Raw genomic sequence first — 21,264 nt, 5'->3', positions numbered from 1 at the left:
AAACCTTTCGAAAATATTATTAAAATTAAAAGATTTTTAAGCTTTTGCTTTTATTTTTGCATTTAAATTAAAAGATTCGTATATATTACTAACCTTCTTTACAACTTTATAAAAAAAGATATAAATTAATAATAGATCGAAGCGCATTCGAAAGTTATGCGAATGCTATAAGATGTTTTAATAACGGCTTTAGTTTTAATTAAAATCGATTACGAAAACTAAAACAAAGAAATAATAATAAAAACGAACGCTAACTTAAAAGAATAAAAAAAAGATATATCAGTTAACGCAAGATTACTTTTAATAAAGTGCAGCCGGCTCGATACAAGTCCGAAGCTTAAATAAAAGCAAAACGGAATTACGACGCTATTAAATAAAAGTACCGCGAAATACTTAAAGTCTTTAAGAAACTCAAGCTATAAATTATTAAAATGCACTTTATCTTCGAGACTAATATTAAAGTGCTCGTTGCTTAGCTTCGACGAAAAGCTATCGATATACTTTCGGTTTTAATTATACGCTAGTTAGCTTAAATTAATCTTTTCGATTTTAAAGTCCGATATATTTTCGATAAAGATTATACTGTTACTAATGCATTATCAAAACGGCTACGGCACTTCGATGATTTAAGCGAAAAAGATAAAAATAAGTTCGATGATAGCTTGCTAGCCGACTTAAGACTTATTAAAGCTCGAGACGGCTTTAAAGAACTTTCGACGGACCTTTTAATAAATATTCGTTAATTTATTTTTAAAAATATATTTTAACGCTCGAAAGAAACGGAGAATATAAACTTAAATAAGTTTAACGACGATTACGATTATAAAAGTCTTTTAAACTTAATCGAATATTCTTCGAAATCAATTCGAATAGCTACTTTCTTAACGACTTTATAAAGACTTAAAGACTTAAATAAAGTAGAATGCCGTAAGTTTAAAAAAAAAGCTATTAAATATAAAGTAAACGATAAGAAACTTTAAAAACTTTCGACGAAAAGTTTTTTTTTTTAATTAATAATCGATAAACTTTCGATTAAGACGGACATTATTACGGCTTATTATAATAAAAGTAATTATAAAAGCCGTAAATCAATTTACTATCGTATTTCTTAGCGCTACTTTTAAAATAAATGTTATACGGACGTTAAACGATTTATTAAGACTTGTAAAGAATGCTAGCACCGAGCAGCTAATAAGCTCGAAGAACTACTGTATCTTACCCGATTTAATAGCTTAATAAAACGCTAAGCTATCGATATTATTTATTTACTTGTACGCAATAGCAAAAGCTATTTAGTTATTATTAAAAATAATATAAATAAATAAGTCGAAGCGAAAGCGATTCGGATTCGAGATTCGCTTTCGATAGCTAAGTTTATTTAAAAAGACATTATTTACCGTTATAAGATTTTTTTTTAATTAATAATCGACGGAGGTTCGGAGTTTAAAAAAAAAGTAATCGATTTACTTAATAATTAAAAAATCAATCGAATCGTGGTTTTAGTATATTACCTTTAAGCGAATAGAATAGTAAAACGCGGCTACGGATTAATTAAAGACGTATTAAGTAAGCTTAAAAGCACCGATTAAATTGCGCAATTGCTAGCCGTGTGACGACACGAAAAGCTCAGACAAACTGTTGGTGATGTGCTTAGAATATCAAGGTACAGAACCAGAACAGGTCTGAAAGCAAGCTATATACATGTGTGGCCAAGGGGCTCGCTTGGAGCCTTGGCGAGGCCTGAGGCATAAGCTAGCATGGCCAAAAGGGACGAGTCGTCACACTACCCCCCTCTCGTAAAAAAGAGCGGAGTTGCAACGCAGCGATCACTCGTCCTCGAGTATAAGTATATATTCCGTTCAAGCTACCAAAATCATTCTCTATTAAAGCGGTCCACCGTCTATTCCATCATATCGGCAATTGTTTGTATCCTTAGAGCCTCGTTTAGCACGCAGCTTTCCGTATTCATTGTAATCCCTTTGATATCTTGCACGATCGCAAGGATATCTTTTTGAATGTCCGGAAGAGGAAGGGCTAAAAGATGTCGAAAAATCAGCTCGGAAAGCTTAGCGAGACGAGTATTATATATCGATAAAGTCTTGTCCGATAAAGGTGTCGAAAAGGAAGAAAAGGGTTTGGCAAAAGCTTTATATCGCGTAAAGATTGAGCGGACGAGCTGTCGAGTACAAAGGTCGAGGTTCCTTGTATATTGATGTTTGCTATCGGCCAAGTCTTGGAGCCAATGTGCTATAGCGATAATATAAAGTTCCATCGAAAGAAGAGAAGAAGGTATAATGCAGTCAGGTGCAAGCTCTTGAACAGAAAGGCTCGGTAAAGAGATCCGTATCGTATTGTCGATTGAACAGTTACTTGGTGTTCAGCAAGAAAAATCTAAAGGGAAGGTTGCCGTGCGTCGAGTCTTATAATATGCTGCTCGGAATAGGCTTTCTCGCCGTAGCAAGGAAATTGTCTGATTAAAAGAAAGGGAAGGAGAGCTCGAATAAAGGTCGCTCGATGGAGGCGATGAGTGCGGTAATAGCGGTGCAATAAGAATTAGCTGTAGCGTGGAGCGGTACAACGACTCGAATTGAAAAGCTATAGCGAATCGCGCCGAACGGAAAGAAAGGTCGATTCGAGGTCGGAAAAAAAAAATTTGACCTTGATATAATGTGACGATACGAAAAGCTTAGACAAACTGTTGGTGATGTGCTTAAAATATCAAAGTACAGAACCAGAACAGGTCTGAAAGCAAGCTATATATATGTGTGGCCAAGGGGCTCGCTTAGAGCCTTGGCGAGGCCTGAGGCATAGGCCAGCATGGCCAAAAGGGACGAGTCGTCACAAGCCGTTTTATTCGCCGACCGCACTTCGATACATACTCTTACCGGATTCATTCTTTTTTATATAATATACGGTAAAAAAGCAATGCTTTCGATTAAGACTCGAATTTAATCTTAAGCTACGTTATTTTAAGAGTTAATAATTAATCGTGTTAAGCTTATCGAATTAAAAGCACGCTAGTTTCGAATACGAAACGAAGACGCTACGGAAGCTATACTTAAGAAAACCCGCTGCCGCTAAAAAGGAAAAGATGCTTTTAATAATAAAAAGAACTTCCGAATTAAACTTTTAAAAGTAAGTGATTTAATTTTTAAGCACGATTCGATACGTAAAGTAAATATATTTAACGTTAAGAAGCTGGATTTTCGGTAGCTTAGCTTTTATTAAATTTCGTCGGTAAATATAAAAAAATATCATAAGTTGAAAAAGCTAAGAAAGGACGAGGCTTTGCTAAACGGAACATTTATTAATAATCGATTAAAGAAGTTTTACGTGCGATATACTTTCGAAGCGTTACTACTTCGCTTTAAGCTTTAAATAAAGAGATTTTTAAAATAACTTTTATTAAATAAAGTAGCCGAGTCCGGCTTTTAGATTAAGCGCTTAAATAAATTTATCATTTGATTACTTAGACTTACGGAAGAGCAACGGAGCTAATACGTAAAAGTCTTTATAAGCAATAATAAAGAAGCAATAAAAAGTGATTAAGTTATAAAAGCATAATTATACGTAAAAGAAAGACGAGTTTAAATTTAAATTTTTAATTTCTTTTTTTATTTAAGTTTAGTTTTCTTTGTTTTCTTTTTTCTTATACTCTTTTTATTTCTTTTTTTATATTAAAGAGCTTTACGTCATCATACTTATATGCTTTCGATTTATTATATACAAGCATATCATATATTGTGGTGGAGTTGCGGCTCTGTATTTGTTTTGTCTATGTATATAGTCCTGATGTTAAGCACCTTTGTCACGTGGGTGCGCTGTATGCTCTAGCCTTGCTAAGCACGTGGTTAAGTCACGTGCAAGCTCTTATATAGACGAGTAATTGGTTCCTCTTTAAACTAGCATTATATTACTACACAATACAATACACGTACTCATAGTATATATTCGAGTGTCTTTCGATCGTCTTCCTTTTCCTTTTTTATTTATTTACGATTCTATTATAGCTATATTTATATATATCTTTTGATTTAACGTTAAGTATATATCGGAGCTCTTCTTTTCTATATATATTTGATGATTTACGTAAAGAATCGAACTAAAGGTTAGTCTTTATACTTCTTTTAAATTTGTTTCTTTTGCGAGAAGCTATATATTCGGAGTTTACGTTATACGCTAAGTTATTAATTATATGCTTTTGCGGTACTCTTTCGAAGAGTATTCGATATACGCTAAGCTAATAGTTAAATGCTTTTACATATAAGCTTCGAGGCTATTACTTTAAAAGCGATTTTTCTTCGATTTGTGTCCGTCGAGCATGCTATTCGATATACTCGATAAGTATTACTTAAAAGGTCGTTACTTTAATTCGGAGATCGAGCTAGCTAGAGTTCAATTCGGTATTTACAAAGTTTTATTCATTTAAGCTACTTTGCACAGCGATACGCTTGAAGTATTATTCGTTTAATATACTTTATCTTTTTCGATTTAATATCGTTTTTAATACGAGTCTGCTACTCTTCTTTCTTTAAAAAAGTAAGTAATAGTTAAGTACCGGAAATATTACGCTAAGCTTAAGAAGTTGAAAATTTAATACTTATTTCGCAACGGAGATTACGTATAAGAACTTCGAATTGCTTTCGAATATCTTTCGCTTTAGCAAATAAAAGATATAGCGAACGGAAATAAGTGTTATGCAATTCGAAACCGTTTCGATATCGTATTATATTAAAAGCAAGCTATATACTTGTACGAAAGCTCGGTTATTACTCGACTTCGTTTTTATTTCGATACACTTAATTTCGGTAATTACTTTTTTGCTTATTCGGATCTTACATTTAAGAGTTAAACGTATTATTAATATCATTTATTATATCGATTTAATTTCGATTATCTAGCTCGACGCGATCGACACTCGACTCTTTAATAAATCACTTTCGACGTATCGAGATCTTATATCTTTATAACATTTCTTTATATATTTAATATTTATTATAAATTATACTTATTTTATTTTTATTATTTATTTATATTTACATTTATATTATTCTCGTTCTTTTTTCGTATCCGTTTCAAAACACTTTTATATTTTAATCGATATCTATTAACTCAATTTAACAAGCTTACGTTAAAGCTTTCGGAAATTAAAAAGAGCTATGACTTCTTCGACTTAAAAAGATTTCGAATTTAACGAAAATGTTATTCGCAAGCTAATCGACGACGAAATAAAAAAGATTTAAGCCTTTTTACTTTTCGTAAATGCTTTAAATTACGTAAGTATCCGTAGACTTCTTTTTAGACTTAAAGCTTTTAAAATGCTTGCTTTCGACAAAGCTAATATTACGGACTATATTCGCTAGCTCGAACGAGCGTTTAAAGATTACGGTATCGTTATCGATTCGAAAAAGAAGTAATGCTTTGCTAAGTATAATATCTTTAGCTTTTTTAATTATAATATACGTTGCAATATCGAGAGCTTCGGCGGCTTTTCGAACTTAAAAGTGATTTAAAACGATTTTAAATCGATAGTTAAAAAAGAGTATAAAGCTTTCGACTTAGTTAAATAAAAAAATAATATTAGCTTTTTAAACGACTTAAGCAATAAGTAGATAGCAAAAGAAAAAGCTTTTAAAGCAAAGCTTTTATAATTCACTCGTTAGTTTAATTTTACGAGCTTTGCTTGCTTCGCTAATAAAGATATTATCGATAAGCAATTAAAGTAAAAGTTCTTCGGTTGCTTATTACTATCGATGCAAAATCGGACTTAAAAAAACGTTAAACTTAAAAAAAATCATTTGCAAACGTATAATATAATATATATTATAATTAACGACTTAATTAAGCAAGAATAGATTATTATAAAACGGATTAAAAAATACAGCTACGCCGAGATCTTTAAAGCTTTTTTTCGCTATGACTTTTATTAAAACGAAAACTCTTGTTTTTAAGTACCGTTTATCATTCTCGAAAGCAAGCGAAACTTATACGTTTCGCTTTTTTATAGCATTTACTTTAATAATACTTATGCTTTTCTTTTTTATTACGCAAGCATTACCGCTGCAAGTTCGATTACTTCGTTTATCGATCTTAACTTAAAGATCGAAGCTTTTATAAAACAGCTAGCGAAAGTTAATATTTACTTAAGACTTATCGATAGCTTCGCTTTTATATTAAAAAAAGTTTATATAAACTTATTAAAAGCAGCTTAATACGAAGAAACTTAAGAAATCGCTTTGCATCGGGTCTACGAGATTAATGCGGCCGATACTTATTCGAATTAAAGCTACGCTATATCGAAAAAAAAACGGTTTTTAAACGATTTTACGTACATTTTCTATTAGTATTAATAGACTTTTGATCTATTTAACTATTAATAAAAGCTTTATAAATATTAAAATCAATGCTACTTGTTTATGCTTTAATACGGACTTGCTTTTTATTTTAACGAAGCGGACTTAATATATATAAGACTATATCGAAAAGAAATATTATCGATTTCGTTTTAATTTCGAAACGATACTTTTAAGTACGAGCAAGTTTTAAAAAAAGTTCGTAAGATAATAAATAATCTTAATCTTAAGCGTTATTATAAAGCTTTAAAAGCATAACAAAAATCTATTAAAAAAGCTGCACGAAAACGTGCTAAAGCGCTTATTCGAGCAATTAATAGCGGTAATACGAAAGCTTTTTATATTAACGACTTTAATACTTCGGATATAATTCGTTAACGATATATTATATCAGCGGATTTATATGCTCGAGTGTTTAATACGAAAGCTATTATTACACCGGTAAAGATTCGAGCGCGTAACGCGGCTTTTCGAGTTACGCTATACTCGTTAAAAGACGCTCTTTTAATAAAAGCAAAAGTCTAGTCCACTTATAACTAGCTTAAAATTACTTTCGTTAAACTAATAGAAATAAATAAATTCGAGCTCGCTTATACCGCGATTTTTAATCGAAACGCTTTACGATCGGAAGACTTACGGAATCTGCTCGTTATATTGTTAAAAGCTTTTAAAGCTGCATTTAAGCTTAAAGCTAAGCTTTTTAAGATTGTTAAATTATACGAAAAGCTTAGTAAAGTGATCTTTTCTTTAAAAATAGATTACGAAGCGACTCGTATTAAGCTTTTAAAAAAGCGCGATTTGTTTAAGAACTTAACTTTTAATAAAACTATTGCGTTTTTCGTTGCTCTTTTTACTTTTAAACGATCTTCTTTCGAAAGTATAATCGATAAAATGATTTAGCAAACCTTTATTAGCGAAAGCGTTATTAATTGCTTTTAAGCTACGATTAGCGTTGCGAAAGCTTCGGAAGATTGCTTAATTATAAGTAGCAAGCTTATATCGAAAGCGACGGATGATCCGATAAAAGACGGACTTGCTTCGAAGCTTTAACGATTTATTTAAAAAGAAAGTAATATCTTTTCATTTAATAGCGATCTATTTTGCAAAGTAACAAGTCGCTTTATCGATGAAGCGCTTTATCGTAAGAATTTACTTCTTCTTTTTTCTTTTGCTATTTCGACTTACGGCCGAATTATTAATAAAGCAAACTTTATATAAGTCTTTGCTCGATTAAAACGGATCTTATATAAAAATGCTATTGCTTAGCGGTCTTAGCTTAAACGCTTATTCGAATTCTTTTAAATAACTAAGTTTTAATTACAAAAGAATATCCGTAGCAATTAAATTAAGCACCGCCGACGCAATACGCTTTTCGCATTCGAAGCGCTTTCGATTTAAAGACGTTTTTGCTTTATTTTTATCATCGGCTTTATTCCGACTCTTTTTATAGCTGTATTTTATAATGTTTTTTAATTTTAATATCTTTTTTTCGATTGATTTATTCGTAAAGATTAGCGTACTTTACGGATTATAATCAAAAGTGATACGAAACTTCTTTTAACGGAAATCGGCTTTACTTCGACGTTTAATTAGCTATTTTTTAAATACTTTTATTATTATTCGCTAACTCTTAAAGTTATTATTAATATACTCGGCTAGTCTTTAATTATTAATACGCGAGCTATACTCGATATAAATGCGAAGGTCAGCGTTATCACTTACGACGCCGCGGTTAAATTCGAAGTCTTTATAGCTTACGATTAAAAGATAAGCTTTCGAATAATTATCGATTTACTATCGCGCTTTATCGGATACGCCGATAATGTGTTTATTAATATCGAAAGTGCTACGATCCGTATTCGATTTTACGTTATAGATTCGCTAAAGTTTCGATTTATATTCGATTACCTTTTTATACGCAAAGCAAAAATCGATCTTCGATACTTTTCGAATTATAAAAGTAGCTTTGTTATTATAATAATTATTAATCCGTTTATAAGCTAAGTTACTTAAGTTAAAGTAAGCGATAAAACGAATTAATACGACGAAGCTATCGATCGTTTAAAAGAGCAAAGTATAAGCTTTATTTATTACGATAAATCTTCGAATAGCAGCGGCAGCGACTCGGAAAACTAATAACTAGCCTCGTTAAAAGCGCTAAAGTCGGTATATTAAAAGCTTTTTGCTTTTCGCTTAATTTCGAAAGCGAAACGTTGCAGCATCGAAAGAAAGACGACTTTACTACTTAAAAATAGTTTATCGATATTCTTGCTTTTACGAAATGCAATCTTTTAATAACTTGTTAAATAAATGCCGTTAGCATCGATAACTTTATAACCCGCTATTACGATTATATCGATTATTAAAATTCGATACTTTATCGGATCTAAAAAAAGATCTCTTCGGACTCGGTTAAAGTATTTAATATATATAAAATCAAAGATAAAAAGATTAAGCTAATTAACGAAGCAGACGGCGTAAGAGCAGCATTAAATAGCAAGGTTAATTAATACGAGCTATCGAAGGCCAAAGATACGCTATAAAAACAAGTAAAAGAATACAAGCAATACTTCTTTTTGCGTATTACTAATATATCGAAAAGCTTTCGAATCACACTCGAACGTATAGCGAACTTAAATGTTAATAATATATTACGGCTTAAAGAAAAGGATTTGTTTAAAAAGATAATATTAAGTAAAAAAAAATCAATCGCATTCGCTTAATAAAAGTGCGGTAAGTTTTACGACGACGTATTATTACCGATTAAGCTTAAAACTATTTTATATACGGCTTAGCAAGCTTTTAACTACTCGTGTCCGAAGGCCTTATAACTTATTATTATCAAAATGCTTTAAGACAAGCTTAATAAAAGAGTTTTAAAGTATTGCGAAAGACCGTACCGGAATTAATAGTTTTTAATAACTAAAAAGCAACCGAGCTAATACCGACTTATCAACTTAGCAACTCTACTTAATACAGTTACATAAAAAGACGCTAATCTACTTTTAATTATAAATAAGTTTGCCGAAGAGTTTTTTAATTGTTAAATAGCTAGTTTAATCGACCTTTATTCGAGCTATAATTAATAAACACTTTATTAATCGAATAAAAACTTTACCGCTTTTTTTATACCGCTAAGTTTCTTCCGATGCATTACCTTTTCGTAAAGTATTATAAACTTAATAACTTAATTCGTTCGAATAATTAATTTTATTTTAAAGCTTTTGCAACTTAAAGTTTTTATGCTATTTATCGACGATATTAAAGTAAAAAGATTATAAACGGATTATTCCGACGAAAAAGCACTTTCGAGTATACGTCGATTCGTACTCGAACACATCTAAAATATCGATAAGACTTTAAAACGGATTAAGCGCGTTAGTATTATAATCGAAGAAAAATTATAATTCTATTAAGATAAAATAAATATAATAAGATTCGTATGCAATTCGAAAGGTCGAGAACTCGTTACGAATAAAGTTATTAAAATCAATAATTAAAAAACTCTCGAAAACGTTATTAAAGTTAAAAGATTTTTAAGCTTTTGCTTTTATTTTCGTATTTAAATTAAAAGATTCGCATATATTGCTGACTTTTTTTACAACTTTATAAAAAAAGATATAAATTAGCAATAGACCGAAGCGCATTCGAAAGCTATGCGAATATTATAAAATGCTTTAACGACGGCTCCGGTTCTAATCAAAATCGACTACGAAGACTAAAATAAAGAAATAGTAATAAGAACGAACGCTAACTTAAAAAGATAAAAAAGATATATCGGCTAACGCGAAATTACTTTTAATAAAATATAACCGGCTTAATACGAGTCCGAAGCTTAAACGAAAGCAAAACGAAACTACGACGCTATTAAACGAAAGTGCCGCGAAGTACTTAAAGTCTTTAAAAAACTTAAGCTATAAATTATTAAAGTGCATTTTATCTTTAAGATTAATACTAAAGTGCTCGTTGCTTAGCTTCGACGAAAAACTATTAATATACTTTTAGCTTTAGTTATACGCTAGCTAGCTTAAATTAATCTTTTCGATTTTAAAGTCCGATATATCTTTAATAAAAATCATATTGCTGCCGATGTATTATCGAGACGGCTATAGCACTTCGATGATTTAAGCGAAAAAGATAAGAATAAGTTCGATAATAACTTGCTAGCCGACTTAAGACTTATTAAAGCTCGAAACGGCTTCGAAGAACTTTCGATAGACCTTTTAATAGATATTCGTTAATTTATTTTTAAAGATATATTTTAACATTCGAAAAAAGCGGAAAATGCAAACTTAAACGAATCTAACGACGATTACGATTATAAAAGTTTTTTAAAATTAATCGAATACTTTTTAGAATCAATTCGAATAATTATTTTCTTAACGACTTTACAAAGACTTAAAAACTTAAATAAAGTAGAATGCTATAAGTTTAAAAAAGAAGCTATTAAATATAAAGTAAACGATAAGAAACTTTAAAAACTCTCGACGAAAAGTCTTTTCTTTTGATTAATAATCGATAAGCTTTCGATTAAAACGGATATTATTATAGCTTATTACGATAAAAGTAATTATAAAAGCCGTAAATCAACTTATTATTATATTTCTTAACGCTACTTTTAAAATAAATGCTATACGGACGTTAAATAATTCGTTAAGACTTATAAAAAATGCTAGCATCGAGCAGCTAATAAGCTCGAAAAGCTATTGCATTTTACTCGATTTAATAGCTTAATAAAACGCTAAGCTATCGATATCACTTATCTACTTGCGCGCAATAATAAAAGCTATTTAATTGTTGTTAAAAATGATATAAGTAGATAAGTCGAAGCGAAAGCGATTCGAACCCGAGACTCGCTTTCGGTAGCTAAGTTTATTTAAGAAAACATTATTTACCGTTATAAGATTTTCTTTTAGTTAATAATCGACGGAGGTTTAAAGTTTAAAAAAAAAGTAATCGACTTACTTAACAATTAAAGAATCAATCGAATCGTAGTCTTAGTATACTACTTTTAAGCGAATAGAATAATAGAACGCAGCTACGAGCTAATTAAAGACGTATTAAGTAAGCTTAAAAGCATCGACTAGATTGCGCAATTGCTAGCCGTTTTATTCGCCGACCGCACTTCGGTGTATACTCTTATCGGATTCACTTTTTTTTATATAATATACGGTAAAAAAGCAATGCTTTCGATTAAAACTTAAATCTAATCTTAAGCTACGTTATTTTAAAAGCTAATAACTAATCGTGCTAAGCTTATCGAGTTAAGAGCACGCTAGTTCCGGATGCGAGACGAAGATGTTACGGAAGCTACATTTAAGAAAACCTATTGCCGTTAAAAAAGAAAAGATGCTTTTAATAATAAAAAGAACTTTCGAATCAGACTTTTAAAAGTAAGTGACTTGGTTTTTAAGCACGACTCGGTACGTAAAGTAGATATGTTTAACGTTAAGAAGCTAGATTTTCGATAGCTTAGCCTTTATTAAATTTCGTCGGTAAATATAAAAGGATATTATAAGTTGAAAGAGCTAAGAGAAAACAAGGCTTTGCTAGATAAGACATTTGCTAGCAATCGATTAAAGAAGTTTTACGTGCGATACACTTTCGAAGCGTTACCACTTCGCTTTAAGCTTTAAACAAAGAGATTTTTAAAATAGCTTTTACTAGATGAAGTAGCCGAGTCCGGCTTTTAAATCAAGCGCTTAAATAAATTTGTTATTCGATTACTTAGCTTTACGGAAAAGTAACGAAGCTAATACGCAAAAGTCTTTATAAGTAATGATAAAGAAGTAATAAAAAGTGATTAAGTCATAAAAGTATAATTATACGTAAAGAAAAGACGAGTTTGGATTTGATTTTTGATTTTTTCTTTATTTGAGTTTAGTTTTTCTTGTTTTCTTTTTTCTTATACTCTTTTTATTTCTTTTTTTATATTAAAGAGCTTTACGTTATTATACTTATATGCTTTCGATCTATTATATACAAGCATGTTATATATATAAAGCGGACTTTACTTAAAGGCTGATCAAGAAAAGCATACGAAAAATCTATTACATTAACTACTTAGCAAGCTATCGATACTAGGCTGCTCCATAGGGTGGGGGCCCCATAGGGTTTTCCTCCCCATTCCTTCTATAAGGTCTTGGCCGATAAAGGACTTTTTTTTTAAACCTTATAAAAAGGATTTTTTTAAGTCAAATTCCTTACGAAGGATAGAGAAACCTTATAAGTTTAAAGTAAGATAGCTAAAAATAATATATGTAAAGCCGTTAAAAATAAAACAAATTTACGAATATTTATTAATTTTACTTAATCATTTTATTTATTTATTATATTTATTAATCATATATGTTATACTTTACAATCACATTACATTACATTATAATAAACTAAAATTACTAAACAAAACTTCTAATCATGATTTCTCGCAATTTCTTAATCAACGCTATATCTTTGTTTTAAATCGTTATTCGTTTAGCGTAAATAGCACATAAGTTCGTTATTAAAAGTGATTAATAAATCGATTAGTAAATCGATTAGTAAATCGATTAGTAAATAAATATATAAGTACTTACTTTTAAACTCTTTTACAAAGAATGCTTTTAAAGCTTTTTGTAAACATTTTAAAGCATCGCTTTAAAATTTAAAGTCTTATTTAAAATCGTAAGTGATCTTTCGAACAAAACGCTAAAAAAGAGTCTTTTTAATAAGAAGTTCGGTGCCTTTTTAATATCGTCGGATCTCTTTTAACGCAATAGCTATATAAATCAATAATTATACTTAAGAATCAATTTATTAATTGATTGAACTTACTTCTTAGCTTATAGCGACGGCGCTTTCGTTAGCTTAAACTTTTTTTTTTCGTAATAATTACAGACTTCTTAAGATACTTGCCTTTTTTAGATTTTTAACGAAAAAAAGTTTCAATTGCTAAAAGTGATTTGCTAACTAATAAAACGGAACGAGCAGCTCTAGCCGTCGAAAGTGATTTTTTAGCTTTTTTATATTAAGAGAAAAGAATATCATTTTCAATTGAGTTTTCTTTATCATCGCTTTGCTCTTCTTTATTTGTATTATTATAAAGCATCGTCTTCGTCGCGGTTTTTATAGCTATAATTAAGCCCGAGATAATAAAAGACCTTTTAAAAGCTTTTTGCGCGAAAGCTTTTTTAATACGATTGCTAATAGAAGCAAAAGAAGGTTTAATAGCTGTAAAAGAATTGTTTCTAACACTTAAGTCGTAAGACGGATCTTCGTTTTAAAGCTAAGCTGATGCACTCGCTTAGCTCGTCGATTATTATATTGCTTTTAAAGCAATTTTAAAACAATTAACGAATAAAAAAAAAAGTTTAAAAAGATTAAACTTATTAAAAGCTATTAATACTTATGCTAGTATTATTAAGAACGATGCTTTTGTTCATTTCGAATTAAATAGCCGAAGTAAATTTAATTGCGTTTGCTAAAGAAAAATTTAATTAATAAATATTTATTAATCATAAGTTAAAAACATTATTAGATCGAGATCTAAGAGATAATAAATGCTAGTCTGTATTTACGCGAGAGTTTATTAATGTTTAAAGAGCGTTATTTAAAATAATAGAAATTAGCAATTATTAATTAATAAAGTAATTAATACTTATTAGCTTGACCTTAAGAAATTCGGCGAGAAAAGGACGAAGATAAATCGGTTCTTTATTATAAACTTGCAATACCGCGCGAGGTTTTAAGAATTTTTATAAATGCTTGTTAGCTATTTGCAATTGATTTATTAATCAATTTATTAATCAAATATTAATCGGATAGCTATCGAGTTATAATAACGCGGCGTTTAGCAAAAGTAAAGTTAAGAATTTCTATAAATGCTTATCAATTATTTGCAATTGATTTATTAATTAATTTATTAATTAAATATTAACCGGATAGCTATCGAGTTGTAATAGCGCGGCGCTTAGCAAAAGTAAGGTTTAGCGTATCCGTAGCCAATTAAGCTTTGCTAGATTAAAAATAAAGATTTGCGCTAAGCAAAGTAATTGAAAAAGTATTAATAATACTCCGATTAATTAAATATAAACTTACTTTATTCACTTTGCAAATTTAAGTTTTCTTTTTTTACGCTTTCGCCGCGTATTATATCTGCTTCACTTTCTTATGCTTCGTCTTTATCTGCTTAACCTTTAGCCGCTTGACTCTTAGCCGCTTGACCTTTAGCCGCTTGACCTTTAATCGCTTGATTCTTAATTGCTTTATCAATTAACTTATCTTAGCTTGCGTCATCTCCTTTAGCCGTAGTACTTAATATTGTGACGACACGAAGAGCTCAGACAAACTGTTGGTGATGTGCTTAGAATATTAAGGTACAGAACCAGAACAGGTCTGAAAGCAAGCTATATACATGTGTGGCCAAGGGGCTCGCTTGGAGCCTTAGCGAGGCCTGAGGCATAGGCTAGCATGGCTAAAAGGGACGAGTCGTCACACTATCCCCTTCTCGTAAAAAAGAGCGGAGTTGCAACGCAGCGATTACTCGTCTTCGAGTATAAGTATATATTCCGTTTAAGCTATTAAAATCATTCTCTATTAAAGCGGTCCACCGTCCATTCTATTATATCAGCAATTGTTTGTATCTTTAGAGCTTCGTTTAGCACGCAGCTTTTCGTATTCATTGTAATCCTTTTGATATCTTGCACGATCGCAAAGATATCTTTTTGAATGTCCGGAAGAGGAAGGGCTGAAAGATGTCGAAAAATCAGCTCGGAAAGCTTAGCGAAACGAGTATTATATATCGATAAAGTCTTGTCCGATAAAGGTGTCGAAAAGGAAGAAAAGGGTTTAGCAAGAGCTTTATATCGCGTAGAGATTGAGCGAACGAGCTGCCGAGTATAAAGGTCGAGGTTCCTTATATATTGATGTTTGCTATCGGCCAGGTCTTGGAGCTAATGTGCTATAGCGATAATATAAGGTTCTATCGAAAGAAGAGAAAAAGGTATAATGCAGTCAAGTGCAAGCTCTTGAATAGAAAGGCTCGGTAAAAAGATCCGTGTCGTATTGTCGATTGAACAATTACTTGGTGTTCAGCAGGAAAAATCTAAAGGGAGGGTTGCCGTGCGTCGAGTCTTATAATATGCTGCTCGAAATAAGCCTTTTCGCCGTAGCAAGGAAATTGTTTGATTGAAAGAAAAGGAAGGAGAGCTCGAATAAAGGTCGCTCGATAGAAGCGATAAGTACGGTAATAGCGGTGCAATAAGAATTGGCTATAGCGTGGAGCGGTACAACGACTCGAATTGAAAGGCTATAGCGAATCGCGCCGAACAGAGAGAGAGGTCGATTCGAGGTCGGAAAAAAAAAATTTGACCTTAATATAATATGACGATACGAAGAGCTTAGACAAACTGTTGGTGATGTGCTTAGAATATCAAGGTACAGAACTAGAACAGGTCTGAAAGCAAGCTATATACATGTGTGGCCAAAGGGCTCGCTTGGAGCCTTGGCGAGGCCTGAGGCATAGGCCAGCATGGCCAAAAGGGACGAGTCGTCACAAATATATCGGTAAAAGAAGGTCGGTCCGAAAGCAAAAGTTCGTTTAATAAAAAGGCTATTTAAAAGTATTAATAAAAAGACTTGATCGCGATAATTTAATTTACGATTAATAAATTGATAATTTTAAACAAGAAAAAAACGACTTTATAAAGCAATGAATAGCGTTGTATTCAAAAGCGTAGCAAATAAAAAAGCGATAGTTGTAATTGATTACTAAGTAATAGTAAAAAAGAATCAAACTTTATTTTATAAAGTAAAAATTGCGCAAAGCGGCCGCCTTATCTTAGCTGCGGCCGCTTTATCTTAGCTGCAGCTGCCTTATCACTTCGTGAATTCATTAGCGGCCGCGCTAAGATGTTTTAAAAATAAAATGTACGAGTTCACTTTTAACTTTAATACTTTTATTTTATTACTTTTAATTTTACTTTAAATAATTATTCTGTCGGTTCATTTATATCGACCTTAGCTAGTAAATAGTAATTGGGGGGAGCTCACTCGTGAACCAAGGTTCACGGGCCACTAAGCATGCCTCGCTTAGCCTGTCACAGGTCAAGGGGCCCCCAACCTGCTTGTAAACCTAGTATTTAGCTAGTACACGTGACTCCTTCTTATTGTATAGAAGGAGTCAGCTTTCTTAGAGCAGATGAAATAAATCAAAACAATAAGCAACAATTAAGTATTTTACTACCGAGTGTTTTGCAATTGCAAGTACTTTGACGACGTCACGACTTTTACGAATTATTACGAAAGATCGCTACCGGCGATCCAACACTGATCAGTGATTGTTTAATCGCTAAAGCGTTACTCAATCATAGAGAAGCTAAGATCGATCGAAGAGTTAGGACTTTACTTTTACTTATTCGAAAAGTATAGAAGTGGTGAGTTTGCGCTATAAGAAACCTGCAACCGCAGTGAAAATCACTTACCTTTATTACGATACCTTTCCTTTACAACGGAAAAGCGATTCCGTACCAAGTCGCTTTCTTACACTTCGATATCTTTACACCTTTCCACGGAAGAGCGATTCCGTACCAAGTCGCTTTTTTACACTTCGATACCTTTACACCTTTCTACGGAAGAGCGATTCCGTACCAAGTCGCTTTCTTACACTTCGATACTTTTATACTTTTCTACGGAAGAGCGATTCCGTACCAAGTCGCTTGCTTATACTACCGCCTTACCTTTACACCATTCTACGGAAGAGCGATTCCGTACCAAGTCGCTTTCTTATACCACCGCCTTACCCTCATTCCTACGGAAGAGTGATTCCGAATCAAGTCACTTTTATATACAACTTATCAACGCTATAAAGCCACGCTAGCTACACACAGCAATACAACAATACTATTAACGCTATAGAGCTACGCTAGCTATACACAGCAATACAACAATATGCAGTCAATCGATCTTCGAAGCAGATAAGGAGCTTCTGGAACGTCAGCAAGAGCTACGGACCCCTTTTCGAGACCCGCGGAACCTCCTTTAATGCTACCGAACGACCCAAGCACTCGGAATACCTTCGAAGCCTTAAACGAAGACGCGTCGGACCTCGATTTTGACCTCGATTCACTACTTTATTCGAAGCCAGAAAGTCATATAAAGGCTAGATTAATTATCGAAGACTTCTTGGATATAAAGAGTGAGGGATTAAGAGACCACGAGCTTTAGTCTTTATTCCGACACGCGTTTGCTAGATAAGGCGCGGACGAGTTCTTTTTAGCCGCCAAACAAGCACACGGCCGAGGGAATAAGTTTACGTTGCTTATTAGGCTAAAGGATCACTTAATGTCTAAGGGAGTTTGGTGCCTCCTAAGGCAAAAAGGCTACGCCAATAGACTAGCCTCAATTATTTAAATAAAAAAGGAGCACCAATGGACTTGGAAAGAATAGCGAGAGCAATCAATCGAGGGATTTGATTTTAGGTGGAACGATATTACTATTGCACGCTTTAATCGACAAACTGAAGAAGTCGCGAAAATTCAAGGGAAGCAGGTCGAGAGGTTTCCTAATCAGTCAGGTCTTATTCGTCTCACCAAAATCATCGACGAGCCTTTACTTTCGAATTCACTTCTACTTACAACTCCAAATTCGCTTCGCCAATCACTTCGAGAAGAGTACGAAGAGCTCCGACGCTAAAAAGAAGCAATTGCGCGAGACCTCGACGACCTCCGAAATTTGACAATTACGAAGGACGTGCAACAGCGTAAAGAGAAAATCGAAGAGGCTATAAGGCATAAGGAGGAGCTCAAGGCAGCAAGGCAATCATCAAAGCGAAGTTCTCGCGATTCACTTCCTTCTCCCGTTCCTTTACTACTTCAGCTACCGATTTTATCACCGAAGGAACACGCTAAGAAGTACGACGAGCCCTTAAAGATTAAGGAGATTCTAAGCAATTTTTACTCTCACTAAAGATAACGTGAAGATCTTCGTTCTGGTTCGCAGCAAGACCAAGGTAATGAATACCGCTAAGACCGAGCCCGAAGATACGAGCAAGCTCCTGCTAGCAACCCTAACGACCTTGACGGCTCGGACGGTGATCCAGAAAGAGGGAATAGAAGGGGAAGCGAGTGGAATAGGCACGGAAGAAGAGGAAGAGGACACGGTGGCCCGACAAAGGGACAAGGAAATGAGCCGCCAAGGGACCTTGGACGAGGATACGAGCCCCTCGACGGACCCGGGCCAAACCGACCCCTTATTAACACCCCTTTTTCGACCCGAGTGCTAGCCAAGCACAGCACACCTGCGTACGGCACCCCGGGAGCCCCAGACGACGACGATTTTCCTGAGCTCGGAACGGCAGACCCTTACCCAAAAGCGAAAGAGTTAGCTTTATTTGCAAGGAGTTTTCTAAAAGAGCTAAAGTATTCAAGGCCGAAAAACGATTTTAATACTCGGCTCAGGATTTTTGCCGATCACGCGTGCCGATACGGGTTGACAATCGATGATTACTTGGCTGCTTTCTCGATTATGCTCGCCGAGGAAGCAATTGAGTTTTATTACAACTACGTAATCAAAGCTCAGCTACCTACTTTTAAGGCAAACGCTATTGCAATGAAGGACTATTTTAAGACTGACTAACGGCGGCAAGCTAATTACGACCGTTAGGAAGAAATCTTATTGGAATTGATTCGGAAGGAGAATCCAGCTAATTCGCTAGCTGAGTGCTTTGAAAAGCTCGAAAAGGAGCTAAGAGCAGTGCAAAAAGCTCTCCGTCTAGGTTTGAGAGATGATCGTAGTTTCGCTAATAAGCTATATTCAGCTTATAAAAACGTGCCAAAGACGACTATTGCGCGGATGAACCCCGCAATCACTTCTACCGCTGCAATTGCTGATATTCGCCGAGCAATTGCTTTTGCAACTGAGATCATTTAACCTCTTCTTAAGAGTAAGAGCTTACGACCTCCCGCCAAAGCAAGCAGAGCTTACGCGAGCTCTAGCGAGCCATTTGCTCAGCACTCCTCTTAGCACTCCCCTCAGCACTCTTTTCAGCACTCCTTTCAGCACTCCTTTCAGCACTCTCCTCAGCACTCTCTTCAGCACTCCTTTCAGTATGCCTTAGGCAAGGCTGATCCTGACGACCTTGAGAGCGAGTACGAGTGCTTTATTCAAGGCTGCCAATACGGAGGAGAGCACTGTGAGCACTTCGCAAGGTGACGGGTTTTGGAAAGGAAAGGGATTTGTTTTAAGAAGGATTTTTTTTCTTTATTCCTTGCGTTTGAATTTTTTTTTATTCTTTTTTCCTTGTATCTTATATTTCTATTCAATACCTTTCTTTTTCGGTCGATATAATAGTTGGCAAAGCACTGTTTGCCAAAGAAAGTTTTGCCGGTGTCGGTTTATTTATATCGACCTTAGCTAGTAAATAGTAATTGGAGGGAGCTCACTCGTGAACCAAGGTTCACGGGCCACTAAGCATGCCTCGCTTAGCCTGTCACAGGTCAAGGGGCCCCCAACCTGCTTGTAAACCTAGTATTTAGCTAGTACACGTGACTCCTTCCTATTATATAGAAGGAGTCAGCTTTCTTAAAGCAGATGAAATAAATCAGAACAACAAGCAACAATTAAGTATTTTACCACCGAGTGTTTTGCAATTGCAAGTACTTTGACGACGTCACGACTTTTACGAATTATTACGAGAGATCGCTACCGGCGATCCAACATATTCTTAACGTTTAACTTTTTTATAATATTATTCAATATAGCCGCTTATCAGCTTGATTCGATAGAAAGTATTATTGCAAATACAAATCAGCTTAATTTGATAGAAAAGATTAAAAAATCTATAATAAGAATCATTTTTTTATTTATTAATCTATTTACTAATCAAAAACGTCTTTCTTAGAACGCGGCCGATACGACGGCAATCGTAGCGACAAGCAATCCGGTGTTAAAAAACTTTGGCAAGCGCAAAATAAGTATCTTTTTTACGTAATATTCTAACTTTTATTAATTTATTAATTTTTTTTAAAAAAAAAAGCTAAAAAAAAGCTAATTATCAACCAATCTTTATACGATAAAAGCTAATGCTCGTACAGCAAAGCTAAAATAAGATCCTTAAGCAAATAAGCTTCGAAAAGCTAAAAGACGAAATTAAGCGGCCGCTAATCAGCTTTCTGCAATTTAAAAACAAACCTTAGAATATTCTTAAGTATTAAAAGCTGAAAAGAAAACTCGATAAGCCGAAATGCGAAAGAATCTTATAAATAAACGGTACTTTTTCTTTTCTTTAATTTACTAAGCAATTTATTAATCGATTTTAAAAAGAATCGAAGCATTTACGCGGATAATCTTACTATGCAAGCCGCTTCTTTTATAATTAAATTCAATAATAAAAAATACTTGAATAACGATTAAGTTAATAAAGTATTCAATTCAAACGAAAAAGTTTATAAAGAATTTAATTTACGAAAAAACGAAAAAGAAAATAATAATATACCTCGCGATAAATACGTTTCGATTACCGATAAAAAGATAAAGAAAATCACTTAGCAATTAGCACGTTAACACGTATAAATAAGCATTTATTTCATTTAAATATTTATATTTTGCTAATAATATAAAGTCACGCTATATAATAACCGTTTAGCAATTTCGTCGCTATTAATAAAGTGTAACGCGGTCTTAATTAATAAAATGCCGAGCTGTTAATTTAAAAAGTAAAGAAGCTTTCTTTGAATTAATAGCTTAAGACTTAGCAAGCACGGTTTCAAAACGAACTAAGTAAGAATTCATTTTATTATGCTTTTAATCAACTAAATTAATATTATAACTTTTAGTTTTCATTTAATTAAGCTTTTTTACGTCTACTTTTCTTTTAATAAAAAGAAGTATTAGCGAGCTAAAATTAAAGCAAATACCGATAAGATTGAATAAGAAT

The sequence above is a fragment of the Drepanopeziza brunnea genome (assembly GCF_022702325.1).
Source record: "Drepanopeziza brunnea f. sp. 'multigermtubi' strain 214-2 chromosome Unknown ctg1, whole genome shotgun sequence".
Taxonomy (NCBI): Eukaryota; Fungi; Ascomycota; class Leotiomycetes; order Helotiales; family Drepanopezizaceae; genus Drepanopeziza; species Drepanopeziza brunnea.
The sequence above is the reverse complement of the archived record's forward strand: the minus strand, read 5'-3'. Positions refer to the sequence as shown.